Genomic DNA, 23,776 nt, shown 5'->3' with positions numbered 1-23,776 from the left:
ATATCTCAGTAAACTATGAACTATGAATATGAAAACAAGGTTGGATATAGAAATTAATACATAAAATTATTTTTCCTTCTCATGTTTTCATCAAGTACAATGCCGATGAGAGTACTGAATATTATATGGATGAGAATTAGTTTAATAGTTCAATTAGTTCAATGGTTCAATAGTTACTAGTCTTCTCAAATGCCTTTTTTGATAATAATGGTCTGCAATCTTTTCCACTTTTTTATAATCTTCCTCTCTTAGAGAGATCTTAGAAATCTCAACCCCAAGTTCCTTGAGAATTCTATCATTCTCAGCACAGATATCTTTTTTAGAGACACTCTTCCCAAATTTATCTTCTCAAATGTCATTTTCATTTCTTCACACCATACAATGTATACTAAAGTGATGGAATGTATTTATGGTCACTCCCCTATTACTGATGAGGAAAATAGACTTTTAAGCTGACAGTAAATTCCTGGTCAAGTTGTTAATGCTTTAAGATATTAACAATCAATCAATAAGCTTCTATTAAGCAATACAATACGTACCAGGTACTGTGCTATTATGTTAGCTGATGAACTTTAAAAATGTGGCTTCTTGATTTTCAGGTCAAAATTTCAGAAGGCTTTGGTAAACTATTTTAGGAAACTGACATTTGTAAACAGCTTTGATCACTTTGTAAAAATCTGGAAAAAAAAAGCAAAAACTGAATTAAATGTGACTTCATGATTTTATGCGCCAGTATTTTACTATCTTTGAAAACTTTATTTTCATATACGACTTCTGAAATTATCTGTTTGTCCTGTTTCTTCACCTCTAAAATGAGGGAGTCGGGATAAATACCTCTAAGGTCCTTTCTAGTTCTAAATTCCATGAACAGTGAGTTTCAGTTGATATCTCAGAAATCTGAGGTCATCTACTTTCATCATTGGTTTCAATGGACCAAGAAAATTCCTTCTCAATTCTGGGGCTTCCTCTGACAAAGGGGAAAGCTGTGAACATGGCACAACTCTGGAGGACTAGAAGTCAGTATGGTCCTGGATTATAAAAACTGCTTGTAAATCTGCCATTCCCTTCCCATCTCAGTGATTCTGAACTCCTGGCTGTCACAGTTCAAATCCTGTTCTTCCCCCACCAAAGGTTCCTTCATTTCTTTCTGCCTCAACTCAATCCCACCAAAATCCCATTCTAAAGCTAACCACTTCCCAACTTCCCTTGTAAAGTAACAAATTTGTCTTCATTTCCACAGGTTGTGCCACATGCTTGGAATTTTCTTGTCATCTCTGCTTCCTAGTTTCCCAAAGTCTCAGCTAAAATCCCACCTTCTATAAGCAGCTTTTCCCAATCCCCATTAATGTTAATGCCTAACTTTGGTGATTATCTACAATTAATCTGCATGTTTTGTTAGTATGTAGTTTTTTTTGCATGTTTCTCCCTCATTAGATTATAAGCTTCTGAAGAGCAAGGACTGTTTTTTGTCTTTCTTTGTATTCCTAGAGCTTAACCTATCGTGCCTGGAACATAGTAAGCACTTAATAAATGCTTGCATGCTGATTTGCCAAACTAGAACTCAAACCAGGGCCTTGGAATATGGTACACTAAAGAACACTGCCAATGGGCATGCCTTAAGTTTTTTTAAAAATTTGAATTTTAAAGGTGTTGAACCATGTGAGAGATCAGCAACTTTTTAAGAAAAAAAGAGGCATTTTTGTGCATTTTACAGTATAGCTTTTTGAAGATCATAATATCTTATATGTAGAGGCAGCTAGGTGGCACAGTAGATAAAGCACAGGCCCTGGAGTCAGGAGTACCTGAGTTCAAATCCAGCCTCAGACACTTGACACTTACTAGCTGTGTGACCCTGGGCAAGTCACTTAATCCCAATTGCCTCATCAAAAAAAAAAAAAAAGATATATGTGATGAGTTATGCAGATTTTTAAAAACTAAAACCAGAAAAGATTTTGTAACTTTATCTGTGCTAGGCTTACACATTTCTATTAGTTTATTCAGTTTGTAAAAACTAATACTTCAATGAGTTTGTGAGCTCAATGAATTTGGTATTCTTTCCAGTGATATAAATGACAACCCATTCAAATCTGTCCACCACGTGCAACTAGTGTACATATCTTCACAAAGTTCTCCTCAGTGGGTCCCTCTAAGATGAAGGGGGCTTTCCTCAAGTTCTCTTGACAGAAGGATACCAAGAATACCTGAGCTGTCATTTCTCATTCTCTCTACAAAACCAGCCCATCATCTTTTTTGTTATACATTTCTTTGATGACAACCTTTACATAGATTCTCTTGTATAATTCCTTCTTCATAATGTGCTGTACCCTGCTCCTGTCTACCATATACCATTTTATTACCTTCTGGGTGATTCTCAATTTCAGTTCTTCAAAAACTATACAGTCCCCATGATTTGCAGTCATACATACATCATCACTGGAAGAATACTGGTGTTAAAAAGATGACCCTTTGTTACAGGAAGAAGCTTGGAGGTCATTAAAAGAATTTAACAACTTGCCTAAGGCAATCCAGTCTACTCTCTTCCTCTAAGTCATTTGTGAGTCCAAAATACTGTCAATGGTCAATATATGTCTAAAACACATACACTGATGGGAAGCTCTACTCAGTATCCATCCAAGGACAGTGTTTGGCTAAACTCATTTAAGGAACTGTAGATCTGTTATGGAGATCTACAAAGTTAGAATCTCACCAAAGTTAAGAATCCCTCTTTTCTACCTCTCCTCCATGACAACAGAAAACACAAATATTTAGTGGGCATACATCTCCCTATTTTATGCCTTGTTTGATATTAATGATCAAAGGTTGCCAAATAATCAAAGGTTGCCAAATGTTTCTATAAAAGCCTTGAGGGAAGGAAAGGAAGTTTTTTCTCTACCAAATAAAATGGTTTTTAGAGCCAACAAACAGTAACTACAATGGGATCTTGTATTCTCTACATCTTCTAGTCTAATATGGTTTTGGTAAAGATGTGGTCTATTGTGTAACATCACTTTCAAAAAGCTGCCTGTTTCCTTCTAATACCCTCATCAAATATATCATCAGATAGAAGTTAATACACTAAAGCAGAAAACCAAATAATTAGTTTCCAAAAACTCCTTGTATCAAAGTCCTGTGACCTCTGACAGGAATGCTTAAGACAGTAGGAAATTAATCAGAGGGTATTTTCAATAATATAGCTGACAATGGCCTTGTGGAATAATTCATCACTGCTGAACTCTTTAGTGTTCTCTGTGCCCAAGACCTTGCACAGTCCAGCAAACAAGACTTCCCCAGAGATAACATGATATAAGAGAATACAAATAAAGACACACATGTGGAACCTACCCAAGAATACTAGGTACCCAACAGCCACAATACTTTTTGTTTAAAAAGTCACATCTGTTCCTTTCTCCTCCTCCAATGAAAACCAGTGCTACCAGTGATATATATATATATATATATATATATATATATATATATATATATATATATAGTTTGTTTGTTTATATCTGTCAGGATACCTTAGTCTCAGGGTAGAAGGGAAGCTAATAACTTCCTCATGGCTATTGGAAGCAATTGTTGCCTGCCATGGCATAACATGGCCTTCCTTGTTATCCTAAAACTTACAATCTACAATGTGCCCTAATAACTTGAAAAAGCATTGTAAAAAAAAAAAAGAAAAAGAAAAAGCATTGTAAGTTGACATTTTGGAAGATATTGTCATTTTGGAAAAACAAGAAATAAACATAAGAAATATGGGATAAAAGGAAGCAAAAGTAGGAAGAAGTGGAATAGGAAAGAGCTGGGGGAGGGGAGGGAGAAGCATTTTTTAAGTGCCTACTATGTGACAGGCACTGTGCTAAGTGCTTCACAAATATCTCTGACCCTCACAACCCTAAGAGATAGGTGCTGTTATTAACCTCATTTTACAGATGAAGAAACATAAGTGAACTTGGCCAGGATCACACAGCTAGTAAGCATCTGAGGCTGAATTTGAAATCAGCTCTTCCTGACTCCAGGTCCAACACTCTATCCACTGTTCCACCTAACTGCCTAGAGAACATGGCAGTAGTAAGTCATGTGGAAAAGAAGAGGACAGAATTGTCAAACGGGAAGGATTAAGAAGAGAAAACCTAAAGGCAGTAACCTAGCCAGGTTTTCTGTGCTTCAGTGAGTGGTAACAAACTTGTATTGTGAGGTAAAGGAATAGCAAGGAAACTAATCTAGACTTTAATTTTATGCCACCTCCAAAGCTAGCAGTTTAAATTATGCCCTTTGTAGCTTGAGTGAGAAGTCAATATAGAGGCACAACTATTCATTTATTTTAGTTCGAAGAGTAACATTTATATGTTTAAAGGTTGCTAACCACTATAACGGATGAATTCTCAAATCTATTCCAATCCCCAAATTCTAGAATTAGCTATAAAACATAAGATTAATTAGCACAATACAATTACAATTACTTGGCACATATTAAATATTTTTTAAATGCTTGATTACTGTCTTCTTTAATTAGCTACAACCTAAACATGGTCAGTGAAGACCTTGATTTGTCTCTAGAAATTTTCAAGATTTAAAATCAATATGGTCTTTGTGAAACCCATTTGGATTCCCTCAATACCATCTTCAACATGGCTTCCAAAACAATTCCTAAAATAAAGCTTTTTTAGGAGCTTCTTAGCTCCTTAGGAGTATACCACTGCTCCTTTCTTCATATAACTAAGTCCAAACTCAACCTGGCAACCAAGGTCTTCTATCAATAGGCCCCTCTTTGCCTTTTCAACATTATCTCTCACTTCTTTACAATAGGGAAAATCTCTAATTAAGCCCTTACCCCCTCCATGAGCCCAAATCCTATCATTAATTCAAAGTCCATTCCAAGATTCCTATTTTCCACAGAAAACCTTCCCTAAATCACCTCTATCCCACAATAATATTTTCCTTTAAATTTCTATTTCTTAAAGTGATCAATACAGTGACAAGTCACAATTTCAAAGGAGTCATCATGAAACATAAAATCCTCAGAGTGTATAGTGAAGCATTTCCTTCCTTCCTTTCTTTCTCTTTTCTTTTTTTTCTTTCTTTCTTCCTTCTTCCCTCCCCCTCCTCCTTCTTAATGCAAGAATTGATTTTTGCTTGAGTATACATATCATAAATTTCAGTTTTCTTGTCTTCTCAAATGGGGGAAGGGGAAGATAGAGGACAGAGAAATCAGAACTAAAAATTAAATTAAATTGAATTTTAAAAAATTTCCATTCCTTAAACATGCAACTGTATTTATCCTTGGTATTTGCTTGAAATGAGTTGGTTATAAACTATGAGGACAGAAAACAGGTCATATACTTCTTTCATACATTTAAAATGACTTATTTGAATCAAGGCAAACTTGGATATGGATTAGAAATGTGTGTTGAATTGAAGTTGTTTTGAATTTTCTTTTTGGCATACTATGATCATACATTTCATCACATGGATATATGATTTATGATCAACCCTGACTAAAGCAAAGTCTAACCAGCAGTCTTTCTCAAAGCACAAAAATAAGTCCTCATTCCTCACCTGGCTGTATTACTTTAGGACTTCTCTGGCTTTGGGTACCTTCTCTATTCTCCTTTATGTCTTTTCCTCTTTCTGGCTTCTTTTTGTATGCTCTTCCTGAATTAGACTGTCAACTCCCTGAAGGCAGAAACAGTTCTCTTTTTAAAAAATTTTCATCCCTAGCACTTAGTATAGTCCTTGGCACATAGTAGGTATTTAATAAATATTTCTTGACTGAGTAAGCCACACAAAAGACAATAAATGAGATGGCAAATGACTACTTCAAAATTTAATCCTTTTCAAAAAATATGTACCTAAGGAGATAATGCATTTAAAGCTAAAAGGGTTTTCAGAAGTCATGCAAAACAATCCACCCTCACTTTACAGTAAAAGAAACTGAAGTCTAATTAGAATTTGTTCATGGTCAACCAGGATTGAAAATGAATCCAGAAGAAAAAAAAAAGAGAGAAAAAAAGAAAATGAACCCAGAGTTAGAGAATGAACAACAATGCTTTGACTCCATATTTGGTGCCTTCACACTCAAACTCCTAGTTATATAACCTCAGAAAAAGAGTGTTAAATTAATTTTAAAATCTTAACATGTAAATATAAGTAAATCTTTCTATGTATGAATTTTATTTCTTAGAGTTTTTTCACAAGATAGAAACCCTATGAAAACAGTGTGGCTAAATTAACTAGGAGCTGAAAATTTCAATTTTACAAAGAAATTCAACAAAAAAACCAAACTGTAAACATCATAGAATTAGCTCGTATCTAGGTTTGAGGAATAACCAGTACTATATTATTGGTAATACTTAATATGACAAAAAAACTAATATGTCATGGATTCTCTTAAGTCTGGTCAACCTGATGTTATGAAACTGCTTATGAAGACTTACGTTTACACCCTACTGTATTTTGAGAAATAATGTCAAAACATTCCTAAGTCATATTGTCCAAAGAAATATATTAATTTTGATTATAACTTCAGTGTTCTCTGTTTCTACATTGAAGTCATTTTCTTTTCCATCCTTAACTTTAGTTTCTTTGAAAATCTTATACCAAATGCTTGAAATGATCAAAAACTGGGCTAATAAATTTGGCTAAAAGTTCCTATGCCACAAGTCATCCTTGAAAACATTAAAATATTTCACGCTAAATACACACTATTAATGTATTTGTTATATATGCATTTTGTACATTCTATTTATGGTCTGATTAAACAACCAGTCTACTCATCAACTGAAGATTATGATCTCATCCAATCAAAACTATGTAAATTTTTTAATACCTAGAATACTGTTAATGCCTACTGCACCCTGTAGACAAAAAATATTGATTAGTCATAATTGCTTAAATAATATTCTTATGAGCATATCCAGCTCAGGTATTTGTTCAATATCAAAAGCATACTGACAGGTAATAAAAACTTCCCTTTCTTAAATGGTTAAGAGGGATTTCAAGTCAAAATAGTTAAGTTACAGCTTCAAAAACCCCTCTAGGGGCAGCTAGGTGGCACAGTGGATAAATTACCGGCCCTGGATTCAGGAGTACCTGAGTTCAAATTCGGCCTCAGACACTTGACACTTACTAGCTGTGTGACCCTGGGCAAGTCACTTAACCCCCATTGTCCCGCAAAAAAAAAAAAAAAACCTCCTCCAAAAAAACAAAGATTAAGATCAAAGGGAAGAAAATGGCTAAAAACAAAGGGTAATAAGAAGAAACCAAAATAGCAAATAAGCAAGGTGAAGTACATTAATACTACTTAAAAAAAAAAATTAAGACACTGAAACAGCCAAAATAAGAGAAACAAGGCAGATGGGGCAAAGGAACACAATATTTCCTAAGAGATTTCCTCAAATGGATAAATTGAAAAGGAATTAAAATGGGTAAAAAAAAAATCAAAAGTGCAAATAAAAAGTTATTGTAGAGTTGTTTTTTTTTAAGTAGTAAAAACCAGGGGCAGCTAGATGATGCAGTGGATAGAGCACCGTCCCTGGAGTCAGGAGGACCTGAGTTCAAATCCGGCCTCAGACACTTAATACTTACTAGCTGTGTGACCCTGGTCAAGTCACTTAACCCCAATTGCCTCACTAAAAAAAAAAAAAAAAAGTAGTAAAAACCGAAGCTAGAATTAAAAGATAGTAAAGATGATCGAAAAGAGGAAAACTAATAACTACAATGGAAAATGTAATAGAAAACTAAACATATGTATTTATACACACACTTACATATATATACATACATATCTGTTTTTTTTTTTTACAGTTTTTTTTTTTTAAGTGAGGCAATTGGGGTCAAGTGACTTGCCCAGGGTCACACAGCTAGTAAGTGTTATGTGTCTGAGGCCGGATTTGAACTCAGGTACTCCTGACTCCAGAGCCAGTGCTCTATCCACTGCGCCACCTAGCTGCCCCCATATCTGTTTTTAAAAAAACAGACTTGCTAAAGTAGAAAACAAAACTGCCAACAATGCAAAACTGGAAAAACAACCTCAGAAAATAAATCAACTGCAAAAAAAAGATTTTGGAAACACACAGATACAAATGAAAAACCACAAGAATGAATAAAAATGCAATAACCTGAAGAGGTGACATAAAAAAAATATAAACAAAAAATCTGAACATTGTATTTCAGAAACAGTTCCAGGAAACTTTCCAGAATCAACAAAGAAAAGTGATAACCAAAGGGAAAGAATATACAGGATCCTGACCAGGGAGAATCCAAGATTAAATTCTCCTAAACACATTACAGTTAAACTCTAGAATTATAATGAGAAGGAAAAGCCCCAGCAAGTTACAAAAGGCAGATGAAAGAGGAAAAAGAACTATTTGACTTGATGACAGGAATGCAGAGCAAAGATCAATCTCTTGTTAGAGGAATGAGAAATGAAAAGTAGTGCCTGTTTATCCTTAATCTCAAAAAGACTCAGTGGGGATTATACAATGTGTTATAGAGCTAATAATTTTTAATCTAGAATGGGGAAGAGATGAAAGAATTGTACTTGTTCTGAATTAGAGCACTGGGGACCTTTTAGTGTTAGGGAATAGATAGAAAAGGCCTTTAAAAACAACAACACCTAGGTCATTCTTTTATGTATCAGCTGAGTGTGATGTAGGTTTCTCTAACAAAAATTACAAAAGATGTCCGCTTAATCACCAGGCATTAAGGGGAGGGGTAGTGTTATAACAAAGCAATAACACATGCCTAAGGTAAAAGCTGCAGCAGCAGAGAACAATGCAAGACTAAAGGAGAAGCAACATATACAACAGCTTCAGTAATAAAGAAAAATAGTGGAAGGTAGAGCTTCAGTGTATAATGGCTAAAGAGGTAGAATGGAGTTAGGACAGGGAGGAATCATTTCAAGCCAGCTGCAAAAGGAAGAGAATCTGTGAAGCACAAACAGCTGTCGGGAGATGGCAATATAAGAAATGTTTTAGCCATGACACAACTCTCCAGTATGGAGTGATGCTGGATGTCTCCCCTTCCCTAAAGGCACAAGAGTGTGTGGGAGAGTCTACCGCTAAGTGTATTATAGAGTGAGGTGGTGGAGGACTGAGAACGATCCTACAGCCTGACATCCCCTATTAGTTACTTTGCTGTCCTATCCCAATTAAGAATTTTGCAATTGATCTATGCTTCCTACCTGATCTATTGAAAGAGAACGAGCTAGATGGTGACTTAATTTTTAGTCAGTTCTGCTATAATACTTGTTAGAAAACCATGAATTTTTCCAGTGTGATTGACATATTAGGGAATATTGTAAGCATAACATGAATTTCAAGTTGCCTCTATGGAATTTCTTCCTTGAGAAACAAGCATGCAGAAAAGTGAACCACTTCACAATAACTCACAAGCTACAATCTTTACAATGCAAAATTTCACAGGCAAACCTCAGGTCTTTATCAAGGTAAAGTGCCATATTTATTATATAATTTTCTGGTACAGTAGGAACTGTGGGTAGGAAAGGGCTAGTCCACCCCACATACACACACAAGTTCTGCCAAGACTTGCAGCCTGCTCAACTTATGGAACACTTTTCCAGCCTAGCCCTATAGGAACTGAGGGGTAGGCAAACGACAGCCAAAGGCCCACTATATTTATGTATTTCTTAACCACCTAATATGTATAAAACTGTTATTGATGTTACTAGGTTACTATGCTTTTTTTTTAATGTGTCAATGACAAAAGTTTTTGTGCTCCTAAACCCATTTTTCCCATAAGCTCTGGGCTTTTTAATCCACCATTTGGCCTGGTGTTGTGCTTCTTATGAACACATATGTCAAGTTATAGTAGGATTGTACATAATTATAATTATTCAAAACATCCCACAATAAACCTAGGATAGGTACAAGTTCCAGAGTTAAACACAAAATATTACACTTGTCCCACCCACACCCCTGGGGAAAAAATGAGATCCTTGCAGAACTCATAAGATGTAGTTTTTTTGAATACCACAAAGAGTTGTGAGGATAAAACAAAATAATATTTTAATTATATACATTTCTTCAATCAACAAAAATCCTCTCTCCCTCCTATTACAATCCTCCCTACAAAACACACACACACACGAATGAAAAACAAAATCCCCATTGCAAACATGTGGGGATACATGTATCATCTTCCCACATTAGAATGTATGCAATTTATCTTTATTTCCCTATGACTGTTCATCCAGATTTGCCTTTTTGTTTCTCTTAATTCATGTTTGAACTTGAAAGTTTCTTCCCAGCTCTTATCTTTTCATCAGAAATGCTTGTCTTCTATTTCATTAAGGATACATTTTTCCCATCTACAGTTATACTCAATTTTGCTCGCTATTCTTGACTGCTAGAGTTGTTCACTTCTTGGAGTGGTAACTGCTAAATCATGTGTGAGACTCACTATAGCTCCTCAGTACTTGAATTCTTTCTTTCCTACTTGATGTATTTTTTTTTCTTTGACCTGAGAGCTCTGGATTTCAGCTATAACATTCTTGAGGGGATTCGGTCTGGGATTTCTTTCAGATGGTGACTGATAGATTCTTTCTACTTTTTCCTCTGGTTCTAAGAGATCTGGGCAGTTTTCTTTTCCAATTTATTAAACTATATCTAAGCTTTTTAAAAAAAAAAAAAGTCTAAGGATTATTAAACTTTTTCTCCTTGATATGTTTTCCAGGTTTGTTTTGTTTTTGCTATCATTTCATATCATATTCATAACTTACATTTTCTTCTATTTTTTCAGTCTTTTGACTTCATTTTAATACTTTGTTTCATGGAGCCATTTGGACTTCTATTTGTTCCATTCTAATTTTAAGGAGTTTGTTGCTTGAGCAAAGTTGTTAATTCTATTTCCATTTCTTTCTGCCATAACTCTTATTTCTTTTGCATTTTCCTCTAGTACTCTCATTTCATTTATAAAAATTTTAAATTAGAAAAAAAAATAACTTGATCCATTTTGTCCAGGAATCCCAGTTGAATTTGTGCCCAAGCTGTGTTTTCCTTTGAGGCTTTCCCTCATGCACTGAACAAGAAGAATGTTAATGTTACTGGATTGGGAGTGTAATGCATAAGAAAACTATAAAGGTAAGCAGGGACCTGATTTTTAAGAGCTTTAAAGACAAAGGACTTAACATTTTATCTTAGAGGTAATATGGAAGCACTGGAGTTTATTGGGAAAGGAATACTATAGTCAGACCTGCACTTAGGAAGATCACTTTGACATATAAATGTGTAGGGTAGACTAGAGTCCACCATATCTTTTTTACATTTCCTTTTGAAATATTTACAACTGAGTCTTTGGAGTTTGTGGCATTCCAAGATTTTTAATCTAATTTGTGTATATTTTCAAAATGAGCCCAGGCAGGCCACACTTTAGTCTCCTCCTAGCTGTTCTGATTCTCTGGATTTCACCACCATAACTCATCATCAGCCTTATCACTCTGGAACAAGCTAGCCTCTTTTTTCCCAATTAATAAATTCCTTCAGAGGGCCTCCATTTTGGGGATGTCACAGATTTCATTCCCCTTCAGGAAGCTGACTCTCCTAACTTTGCCACCATGCCACCAGTGCAGGTTACCTCTCCACACTTTTCAGCTCCCTTTTATGTTTTCTTTGCCCATTAGAATATAAGTTCCTAGAGGGAAGGAACTGTCATTCTTTTTGCTTGTACTTTTATTCCTAGTGCCTGACCTACAGTAAATGCTTACTTAACAAATGCTTCTTACCTCACTTTGCCTTATGTGCCTCTATGTGGCCTATTTGAAAATTCAACTGCAAGTCATTACACATTTTTCATCTACTTAGTTTTTTCTTTATTGATTATTAGGCCAATCTCTTGTCAATAATCACATATCCCATTGGAAAGGAGACAGATCTTCTGGTACTTGTAATCAGTACAATATCACCCACAAAAAGAGATTATGTGGAAGACTTATCTATAATGAATCTCTTTTCCACCTGGACCTTGGTCATGTCATTCTCTGGGACAATTGCAAACACCTAAATAAAGAAGTAGAAATAGTACTTGGGAAGACAAGGGAACAGTGGCTGGACAAGACTCTTGAGGAAAATCTATGAACAAACACCTAGCTGAATTATGCCTCACTTGAAAATAATCAATCACTGAATGGTTAATTATCTCTGTGGTTGTATTCTTCAAATAATCTTGTATGATCTTAACACATGAATGAAAGGCTCCTTGATGAAAAGGAGATATTTAAAGATTACATTTTGCTCAACTGAGTCCTATGTGTTTTTTAAAAAAATCCATAAACAATAAACACAGCAGAATCTTCTATGCTCTGGACCTTACAGCAAACTGTTTAACTGCAAAGCTATGGTTTTCTTTAGAATAACATTTGCAAAAAAGCCTGATATACTCTTCTCATGTTTCCATTGAGGATACCCTGGACACACATGCAGATTTCTCTTGTAAAGATTTTAAACAGATTTTTTAAAAGGCACATAAACTGGCAGTTTTTGTTATTCACTTGATCCTTTGGGGGGGAGAGTATTATTTTATCCATAATTTTTTCCCAATATCCTGTCATTTTACCCTAAGATATCTTGCTTTCAAGACTGTCACCTCCAGCACAGATTTCCTCTATGTCCCTGGTCATATCCAACCATCTTTCCGTAATCCGCCTTCTTAAGCATCATTTCTACTTTGTTTGGCACTTTTGTGCCTAAGGTGTTAAAATTCAAATGTGGTAGTCCTATAGTGACAAATTTGCTCTATTTTATGTCTATTTGCCCTCCTGGTGTGGGAGGTATGATGAGATAGTATGATTTATCTGAAAAAAAAGATCTTAGTGGGGACAAGATCAATGTGTCAATAGGGTGAGGTGACAGCCAAAAAAGCTAATACCACATCAAGCCCCACTGAAAGGAAATGTTTACAGTAATAAGGAGGTGACAATCCAGTTATATTCCACCCTATCTGGAATATAATGTTCAGATCTAGAGACGACAATAGGAAGTATATTGATAAGTTGGAGAATATCCAGTGAAGGGTAACCAAGATGGTAAAAAAAAAAAAAAAGGACTTGAGTCTGCCATATGAGGAACAACTGAAGGAAATAGGGATAACTGGGGGTGGGGGTGGAGGGTGTTGGGAAAGAGTATGGCTCAAGTATATGAAGGCAAAGTAGAACCAAGGGAACAATTTTTATATATATATTTATATATATATATATGTGTATATGTGTATATGTGTGTGTGTGTATATATATATACACACACATACACACACACTGTACAATGACTACAACATAAATGAAAGGAAAAATAAAATGAAATGGAATGCTATGTAATCATAACAACCAATCCTGACTGCAGAAAAGAGATTAAGAAATGTACCTCCCTCTGGCTGTGGAATGTTGCGTATGCTGTCAGAGGTCAGACTTGATGTCAGTTATTTTTGTTTAACTGATTGTTGTTTTTTCTTTGTTACAAGGGAAGGCTCTTGGCAAGAGGGGATGAGGAAGAGTGAAGTGGGAAAAAGGGTTATATCTGAAACTGACTGTAATGATAAATTATGCATTTCCTCAAAAAATATGATCAAGACAATGCCAAATAATAAAATTTAAATAAAAAGTACATGAAGGGATATCATGTAGAAGGATTAGACTGATTTGGTTTGGCTCCAGAGGGAAGAACAAGGGGTAATGGGCAGAAGTTGAAAAGAGCCCAAATTAGGCTTGATGTCAGGAAAAATTTCCTAGCAATCAGAGCTATCCAAAAATTCAATGGCCTGCCCTAGGAGGTGGTGGACTCTCTCCCTCATTGGAAGACTTCAAGCAAACTCTACACCAGAGGCTCTTAACCTAGAACCCGTTGGGTTTTTTTGATAGACAGACATAGATTAATGTACTTCAATATAATTGGTTTTCATTGTAATCTTATGTGCTTTGTTTCATGCATTTAAAAAAATCATTGAGAAAGGATCTATTTGATTCATTAGACTGCAGAAGGGACCCAAGACACAAAGAAAGATAAGAACCCTTGCCCCAGGTGATCATTTATCTGCTCTGTTGTAGAAAGGATTCTTTTTGGACCAAAGTTTGATCTATATCCCTTGAAGTCCTTTTACAATTCAATTCTATGTTTCAATGCTCTTAGGATATGATTTCTTTTGAGTCTCATTCCAAATTTTCTTTAGATTTGTTTCCACTTTTATTGCTTTTCACTGTTTCAAAAGGCAATGCTAACTGTAGTAATTTGCCATCTTCCTCCATAGTGTTACAAATTAGTCTGAATTCTAACCCAGTGTTATCCTTGGTGGCCTACCACTTCTCTCTTCTTGGAGAGATGAAGTATTGCTTACAACAGGGAATTTGGGGATTCTTTAGACTCCTCCTAATGGTGATGGTTTTAAATGTTAAATTTTTGTAGAAGTAATGACTATTAAAGACAATGATTTTGTCTTTTTCCATTTCTCACTTCAAGGTATCAACAGCTAATTTGATGTTGAAGTAAGTGACTGCAACTGTTCACAGTGTCTTCTCGGCATATTTTCACCCATTCTTAAAGGATCAGCTCAAGTCCCACCCCCTATGCAGTGTACTTCTGGAGAGAAAATGTATTGAATGATTCAAAGCCCAGTATTACTCGTGTGCCCCACTAGGTCAAAGACAGAAAGAAGGATCTCAGATATATCAAAATAGTCAAAGCACTTCACGGTTAAAAAAAAAAGCAAAGAAAGTAGTTCCATGTTAATTGAAAAATTATATTACTGTGGAACACATTATTATTGTACTGTAAGAAAAGACAAATATGAAGAATTCACAGAAGAGGAAAACTTATGAATTTATGTATTATCATGAAAACAGAATCAAAATAATAATATACACAATGACTATAAGAATATAAATGAAAACAACACTAAAGAGCAGATTGAGTTGATGCTAGAATAAATTAATACAAGTCTTTAGATCCTATGATTCTGCCTTATAAGAACATCCACCTTATGAAAAGGTTTTGATGTATAAATGGCCTAGAATGGAAAACAACACGGACATAATGGAAACCAAAATCTACCTTATGAGCAAAAGCCAGTTTTGTGCTAGGATAATGCGGATAGTCCCTAGGAATTCACTGTACTATAAAATGGAATCTAACCTGTATTTTTATATCCTTTGTCCTGTCTTTCTTTCAAATCTTCCCATGGTATCTAATATACTAAGTAAATTCTAAGTGGAAAAAAGTATATATCATAGTCTTTCTTTTTTTTAGTTGATTTTAAATTACCCCCCAAAATCTAAAAATGTCATTTGGGGTTATGGAATATTAGTCAACAAGAAGTTATTAAATAACCAAGATGCATAGTATTATGTGAGAAAACAAGAAATGCCTTGTGTAAACTATATATCTAGAATAACACCTGGGAGAGTATTTTGAGCTGATCCCTACTTAGTATTTGCTGAATTGAACCGAAATGTTTTACAAATTATAAAGTCCCTGGGGCAGCTAGGTGGCACAGTGGATAAAGCACTGGCCCTGGATTCAGGAGTACCTGACTTCAAATCCAGCCTCAGACACTTGACACTTACTAGCTGTGTGACTCTGGGCAAGTCACTTAACCCTCACTTCCCTGAAAAAAAAAATAGTAATAATAAAGTCCCTGTCTTTAAAGAATTTACAACCTAATGCAGGAAACAAGGCACAATAAATAAAAAATATTTATGATTATAGTAAATTCAAGCATGGTGAGTGGGCCAGGATCTTTGTAAAATGGATGAGGTTAAAGGCTTTTTCTGTGACTTTTAAAATAACAGGCCACATTCCTGACTTGCTAAATTCCTGCAAACAATATTACAAAAACAAAGTTCTTAATTTTCATTCTTTTTGGAAGGGAAATTATAAAAAGTAGAAGAGTAGATTAGGAAAAGTCTTTGCTGACCCCAACCTTTCTTTTAATCCACAAAATAGGTAGAAGATACAACTATCATCTTAAGGTCAGACTGATCATAAAATGTTCTAAAATAGGCATAGAACCATTTGTTTAAAGACCGACATGGGAACAAGATTTGAATCCAGTTCTTCCAACTACAAATTTTGTCTTCTTTCCACAGTCTTTTTTTTTTTGGGGGGGGGTTCTGCCTAATTTATAGATCCATGAAATTTCAAATTACTTGAAAATTAATGACTTTAATTATAAACAAAATATCACAGCATAATCAAATCTCAACTATAATCTTGGCTGGAATCCATTTTTTAGTGAAAGTATCAATTCAACAGAAAACAAGTACATATAAGGATCATAGGCCAAAAAACAAACAGACAAAAACCCCCAAAACCCAAACCCAACTTCTAGGACATTACAGATTCAAACCCAAGCTCCTACTTCTTAATTATTATACAATAATCATTATATTCATAAAGATTTCTCTGATATTCTACAACATCCAGAATCAAAGATTCAATTATGTAGGAAAAGACTAATGTATTTTAGGAAGATTTCCTACACATGATCAAACAAAAAAGGGTTTTCTACTTACTCCTCAATTAAAATGAAAACTTTTCTAAGAAACTGCTGGTTAATTAAGGTTAAACTATAATCACTATGTTGGGTCTCAATGCCTATCTCAAAGTAATGTGCTGAGGAAAAATGATGCTGCCTATGTATTAACTGGTTTCAAAAGAAAAGGAATATTTATCCAAAATTTATCAATTAAGCATACTATCCTGTTGTATAAAAGTATTAATCCCAAGAGTTTATTAGACTATCAAACCCAGTAGGTATAGAAAACCCCTTGTAGTGACATAGGTCAGGAGATAAAGGTATTAGTCCTCTTGCTACTTGTACACTGAAGAATTAAAACAAGTTAAATAAGAGTTTAGATTTTCTATTTCTAAGATTACCTATCACTATCCATTAAGTTGGGAATCCTATCTAAATTCTAGCCCTCTTGTATATGCTAATATGCTATATGAAATACCAGACAGAAGAATGAAGGCTCCTTGAGAGCAGACTCACTTTTGTCTGTTGTCCCCAAGGCCTTAAATGTGGCAGCTTAATGAATGCTTCTGGAAATGAATCCACATCTCTTGAGCTTCAAATTCTTTATTTAAGTGGATGAATTAGACTTCTGAAAGGTTATCTCAAGTGCTAAGATTCTGTAATTCTAACAAGAAAAGAAACTTTCTCAAAGCTAAAAGCCAGTGATCCTCAGTAAAAGTACATGCTGGCCCACCAATCAACAAAATTTAGTAAACGTCCACTGCTTCACTACAGGTAAATATACAGTTTTAAAGAACTTAAAATCTAAAGAGTACAATGATTTTTTAAAAGTAACAGCTTCTAAAAAATTAACAAATACAATGTTAACTACAACACTCAGGGCCAGAACCACACTGGGAAAAATTTCCCCAATTGAAGAAGCATAGGTCTCATCCATAAGTTGTGAGCCCATTTCTGGCTTCCTACTCCCTTTCCTTCTTCTCTCTTTCCAGAGCCCCTTAAGTACAAGATGTCTGCATAGGGCTTTAGAAAGTTCTATGGACCTATGGGTGATGAACCAAAATTCTGTATGTGGCTTTAAAAAAGTGTGTTGGCGCTAAGAGAGAGAATTGTGCTATAAAAGTGAAACTAACTAAAGGGGTTCTGAACTAAGAATTCCTAGTTCTTCAATGAATTTGTCATCTCATTTATATCTCCTCCATAAGTGAAAGAAGTAACCCATCTATCCATAGCTTCTCAACACAGTGCAATTCTTACCTATCTTCTCCCATAGATCCAAATTCTCAGACTGTTCATCTCTTATCCCTACACTATTGCTTCATGACCACACCACACCTCTTTCATAGTCCTCAAAGGCACTTCATGCTCTTAATCATGGCTAGAAATAACTTCCCACACATTGACTTATTTTTAGATTTTTTTAAATGAACTTTAAAAAAAATACTGTTCACACTTAGACCAGAGTATGATTAAATCACTTTTTATTCTTATTCATGGGCAAAACCATTCTTTCCTGTAGAAGTGAGATCCATTGTACATGTCAGGGTAATTCAAATGGATATTAACTAGATTGCACACCAAACCAGACAAGAGGCTTTAAGTTTAGGCCAACCAAAATGAAATTTTGAAATCTAAATTTGTACCTCAAACATTTAAAAATTTGCCTGGCACTATAAAACTGTGCACACCCTTTGGCCCAGCAATACCACTACTAGATCTGTAATCCAAAGTGAGCAAAAAAAAAAAAAAAAAAGGGAAAAGGACCTATATGTACAAAAATATTTGTAGCACCTCTTTTTATGGTGACAAAAAATTGGAAATTATGGGGATGCCCATCAATTGGGGAACACCTAAACAAGTTGTAACATATGAACGGAATAGAATACTATTGTGCTATAAGACATGATGATCAGGCAGATTTCAGAAAAACCTGGACTTATATGAACTGATGAAAAATGAAGTGAGAATAACCAGGAGGACACAGCAATACTGTGAGATGACCAACTATGAATGACTTAGCTATTCTCAGCAATACAATGATCCAAGCCAATTCCGAAGGACTTACAATGAAAAATGCTGTTCACTTCCAGAGAAATATCTGATGGAGTCTGAAGGCAGATTGAAGCATACTTTTTAAACTTTATTTTTCTTGTTTTTGTTTTCTTTCACAGCATGGTTAATAATGGAAACATTTTCTTTTTCTTTTTTTAGTGCGGCAATGAGGGTTAAGTGACTTGCCCAGGGTCACACAGCTAGTAAGTGTCAAGTGTCTGAGGCTGGATTTGAAGTCAGGTACTCCTGAATCCAGGGCCAGTGCTTTATCCACTGCACCACCTAGCTGTCCCCTAATGGAAATGTTTTACATGACTACACACATATAATCTATATCAAATGGCTTGCCTTCTCAAGGAGAGAAGAGCAGAGGGAGAGAGGGAATTTGGAGCTCAAAAAAATTTTAAATGAATGTTAAAAATTATTTCCATATGTAATTAAAAAATAAAAAATTTTTAAAAGAATTTGTCTGGCACTATTTTATGTAATTCCTAAAAGAGTAAAGGCCAAATGCTTCCTCTATTGATACAAAAGTAGAAGATTCCAGGGGGACCTTTTTTTATTTTGTATCCTAGGGTATTATCCCTAACCACTTATCCCCAAGATGCTTAATAAATGCTTGCTAGGTTGAATAGAATAGTACAGAACTTCAGAGCTTCAGATTAGAACTCATAGAACAGAGAAGTAATTTAGTTACCATCTCAAAGATGTTCAAAATTCTGAAAGTCTAGTATCACAAATACTATGTAATCGTTCATCATTTTGCTTACTCAACTTAACTCCAAAGAAAACTAGAGGTTCCTAAGAGCCTAATATCAAAGGGTAGAGGAAACTGCAATACATATTGTGGGGCATAGAATAATTTTATTTTCCCTCCTCCTGCTTCCAACTCAGATCATCCTCCTGCTGCTTTCCATATTCTGTTTACTGAATTAAGTATAAAGTTTTCACCATATGACAGAGGGGTGGGGGATGATGGAGCAGCGGGAAGTTGCCTTGGGTACCCTTTGGGGTCCTCAGTCAACTCCCAAAATAGTCTCTTACTGAAAGAGAAATTAAAATACCAACTATGGGTTTTGCCTTGCATTAGTCACCATCCTAACAGGGGTGGCATAGATTAGTCTACCAAGTCGCCATCTATGCACATTATTGTGCTCTACATCAACATAACAAACATTAAAATATCTAAAAGACCTCTTTTATATAACTGTCTATACAACCCAGACACATAAGTAGAAGACAGGTTTAGAGAAACTGTTGCAGTTTTAAAAGATTAAGAGAATTAGGGAAGCAAATATAACCTTTTGACCATATTCTCTCACAAATTGTTTCAGTGTCACGATCAAACCATTTGAGATTGGACAGCTTATTGACCTAACAGAAAATGCCTTCTATGTTCTTGAAAAATAGACAATCCACAATTCAGATAAATCATACAGAACTGGCAATAGAATTTAATGAAATACAGTACACAAGCAGTGAAGGAACAACCATACTTTTAAAAATCAAACTCACAAAACAGAAACTAATGTGTAATCATTTGCATTTACAAAAGGATTTTCTGCTTCAAAAAAAGCTTTAAGTTACCAAGATTCCTCTAAATATATAACTTATGTAGCATACAGATAAGCATTCCATTTATGCACATTTTCATCACATATCTGCAATGGAAATCTTGCACAATTTATTTAAAAGTAATCTTCCAGCTAATTATTAAGTCAATTCATTTCAAAACCCTACCTTGGGTCTCTGGGCAAAAGCAAAATTTATGTTAAACAACATTACCCATAAAGTTTAAATAGTTATATACTAAACCCTTAACTTTAATAAGTCAACTCATGTTTCAAAACAATATTTGAATCTTGTTTTCTTATTCATCTTTTTGAAATGGGTCTTGCACCAAATATGGAACAAGGTATACTGTGAAGGTCAACTGACATTTGCATAACCAGATCAGGACAGGAAACACAAGCCGAATAAGATAACAGGGGAATAATTTTTTCCTTTAAATGAAAGGACTGAAAGTAGAAGCCCCTAATTTATCACAGACAAACGGGTATACACAGAAGGGCAATGACTAAAATGATTTAAAAAATTTAAGTCTCCTTCAAATGTCTATTAAGGGAAGATAAACTTTAGAACTGCAGAAAAAATAATTCAACTGCAGCGCTCAAAACTCCCTTAAAATATCTAAAGAAAAGTCACAGTACATCATCTTTTACTCTTTGATCCCAAACTCTTTCACAAAAATTGACAGTTACTGCGCCATTTTCCAGGAGAGGGGAAAAAAAAAAGTCACATAGAGTTAGTGACTTGCCAGCGAGGAGACAGCAAATCAGAGCCCAAGCCTAAAACTTAGAGATTAGCAAACGTCCCACTCCCTCCGCCCCCAGCAGCGGGGCCGCCCGCCCCTCCTCCGTTCAGATGTGCTCCAGCACAGTCCAATCAGGTTTTAAGCATGGGTGAGTGGAGCAAGAGCAAGTTTTAAGGGGGGATGAAGGGGGGCAGCCAATGCTCCCGAAGCCTCCAGCTTCTTCACTTTTTCCGAATTCTCTCCCCGGCCTGGCCCGGTCCTCATCCTCATTTTTAATCAATCCCCCAAACGCTTCCGTGATAACAGGTTAAACCGACACAGATTATCTCTCTGCCCTGACCACAGGAGTCTAGCAAACACCCCCTAAAGTTCCTTCTTCTCGGTCCGCGCGGCTCCCTCGGCGACTGCCCGATGGCTGGACTGCGTCCCCCAGCGGCCCAAGCCCTCCGAGGTGGCCGCTCGGGGTTCACGGTCCCGTCAACCCCGTCCTAGCTTGGCTCCGGGCTCCCCTCCCCCGTCCCCCAAGGGATCGGCGCTTCGGGGGTAACGGAGGGGGCCTCCTGAGTCTGGGGCCTCAGCGGGGGAGCTGTCAGTCGGGCCTCCCCGCAATGGGGGGAGGGGAGAAGAGTGGGGGGGACGCAAACAAAGAGGCCCCGCGGCGCCCGGGAGAGCGGGGCCGAGGCCGCGCCCGCGCCGGCCGAACCCCCGCCGCCCTCATTCCCACGGCAAGAGCGCCGGGCTCGGAACCGGCCCCCCGGACGGGGAAAGAAGGAAAGCCGGAGGAGAGAGCGAAATGGGTCCCTCCAGAGCCGGGGAGGGGGCGGCGGCCGCCACCATGTCTGCCCGCCCCTCCCCAGAAGCAGGGTGCCGGGCGGACAAAGCACGGCGGCGCCGGCGGGCGGCCCCGACCGACCCCCGCCCCCCACCGACCCCCGCGGAATAAGCGGGGCCAGGAGCCCCGGAAACCCGGCGCCTTAATGCAATAAACAGGAAATCGCGGGGATGATCTGGGTTCCGGGGGAAGTGGAATTATTTTTTACCAGCGAAGAGATCAACTTCCACATCCGGTGGTAACAGGGCCCTGCACAGACCCGCACTGACCTGGAAAAGCTTCGGGAGCGGCGGCGGAGGAGCAGCGGGGAGATGTTGCGGGGACCCGAGGCGCCTGGTACCCGGCCGGGCTGACGCGGCCCCGCTACCAACAAAGCGCTTCAGAACCACCGGGCGCTATTTTCCGAAAATGCCGCGTCTGGTCGGCGCCCAAAATCCCCACCGAAAAGTCCCCCGTGCTTCTCGCGGAGGGACACATGGTGTGCGAGTGAGTCGAGCTCCCAGCATCCCTCCCTTCTCCCTGCCCTCGCCGAGCTCAACCTAACCTTCCCCCTCCCCCCTCCCTTTTTTTTTTTTTTTTTTAATGCTGCTCTCCCAGCTCGAGCTGGCTTCCCCGTGCCCTAACCCCTGACCCTGCAGGAGAAAGAGGGGATGGCGGTTCTGATATTTAACCGGAGAGGAAATTATGCCATTTCAAGGTTTTCTGCTACACAAAGAAACCGGCGGAATGATCCGCTCGTGATAAATGCGAGTCCCGGCTAGTACTGCGCCTGCGTGCTGTGAGGGGGAGGTGGCTATTTGTCCATGTGGACGCTTGTCCCGAGCGCAGACAGTTCCTGGTATCTTCCCGCCTGTTTTTATTTTTCTATTAGTTGAAAAAAACCCAATGACTAGCGGAGCTTCTCTGACCTTTATTTGCCTTTGATGGAACCCGAGATCCGCTTATGCCCCCATGTCCTGTGTGGTTGGAAGGGAAATGGGGGATGGAAACGTGCACATCAGCTTAATAAGCTGGCCAACTGTGCCTAGTAGAATTCTGGGAGGCTTGGGGGGGGGGCAGGGAGAAGGGGTGTCGTGTTACTCAGAACAACCTAGGGGTTTTACTTAAAGCAACCATAGTTCTAACTAGCTGGAGTAGGTAGGAGCCAGGAGGCAAGATAAAGGTATTTGGAACTTGTATTTTACAAGACTCAGCACCCAGGATTGGCTCTTAACAAGTTAGGACAGAAATCTGGGCTGAGAGGAATCACCTCAGCTTCAGGAATGTAAAAGAAGCAAGCCTTTTCTTACCCTGTAAAGGCCGCAGACTTAGTTTTGAAGCTTTTATCCTCATTTTCCCAAGACTGATTAGGTGGTCTTGGAAAGGGAGTTTGAGATCCAAGGTGCTGCTTTCTGTTTCACTTAGTATTTAGAAAATTCACCCTAAGGTCAAGCTCTGACAGTTTGGCAGTGTGACCCGGGCTGGGCAAGTCATTTAACTGCTCATGTGTTCAGCAATTCACTTCTAACTTGTAACATACTAGCAATGTGTGTGACCCTGGACTATTTATTTACTTAATACCTAGGTGTCTCCAGGCTACTTACAAATCGAGGAGCAGTTGCCTATCCGAATTCGTTGAGGAGTTTTCTGCTCAAGCTTAAATATTTTAATTCACAAGGTAAAACAATTGAGTCAATTTGTATTTGCAGCCTGCTGTCTTGGAAAAGTGAGAAGTTGGCTTTTCAACTGTTATTTGTTTTCTGACCGTAGAGTCCCATAAGCTGTTTGCATCCTGTAGGCAAGATTTGAACAGTGCTGCAGGAGTATGACATTTGAAAATTGGCTCCTTTTGTCCAGAGGCTTTGACCTTTCAGGGTAATACAGTATACTTAATTTAAATGCCATCAAGACCTGAATTTTCTGGCATTAAAATTTGTTGTTGTTCATTCCTATCCGGCTCTTCTTATAGGAGTGGGTTGGTTTGCTCTTTCTTTCGCCAAGTCATTTTACCCATAAGGAACTGAGAGCCAGGGTTAAGTGACTTGCACAGGGTCACACAAGCTAGTGTCTGAGGCTGGAGTTGAACTCCAGAAGATGTCTTCCTAACTCCAGGCCCAGCACTC

At 37.4% G+C, this 23,776-nt stretch overlaps 1 protein-coding gene across 8 annotated transcripts in view; it reads right to left on the bottom strand.

Moving 5' to 3' along the window:
• Positions 1 to 22,606, bottom strand: part of GABPB1 (GA binding protein transcription factor subunit beta 1) — a 70,300-nt gene extending 47,694 nt beyond the window's left edge. For 4 of the 8 annotated variants that reach the window (XM_043986408.1, XM_043986407.1, XM_043986413.1 and 1 more), the window contains exons 1-2: positions 21,944 to 22,078; positions 540 to 677 (exon numbers count right to left, since the gene is read on the bottom strand). The gene's annotated coding sequence lies outside the window, so the exon portion shown is untranslated. Of the gene's footprint in view, positions 1 to 539; positions 678 to 5,556; positions 5,784 to 21,882; positions 21,918 to 21,943; positions 22,079 to 22,582 lie in introns of those variants that run through there. The other 4 variants (XM_043986411.1, XM_043986410.1, XM_043986409.1 and 1 more) reach the window with 4 other exon arrangements.
• Positions 22,607 to 23,776: the final 1,170 nt, after the last annotated feature.

The sequence above is a fragment of the Dromiciops gliroides genome, chromosome 2, assembly GCF_019393635.1.
Source record: "Dromiciops gliroides isolate mDroGli1 chromosome 2, mDroGli1.pri, whole genome shotgun sequence".
Classification (NCBI taxonomy): Eukaryota; Metazoa; Chordata; class Mammalia; order Microbiotheria; family Microbiotheriidae; genus Dromiciops; species Dromiciops gliroides.
Note: the sequence above shows the minus strand (reverse complement) of the source record. Positions and strands in the feature narration are given on the sequence as shown.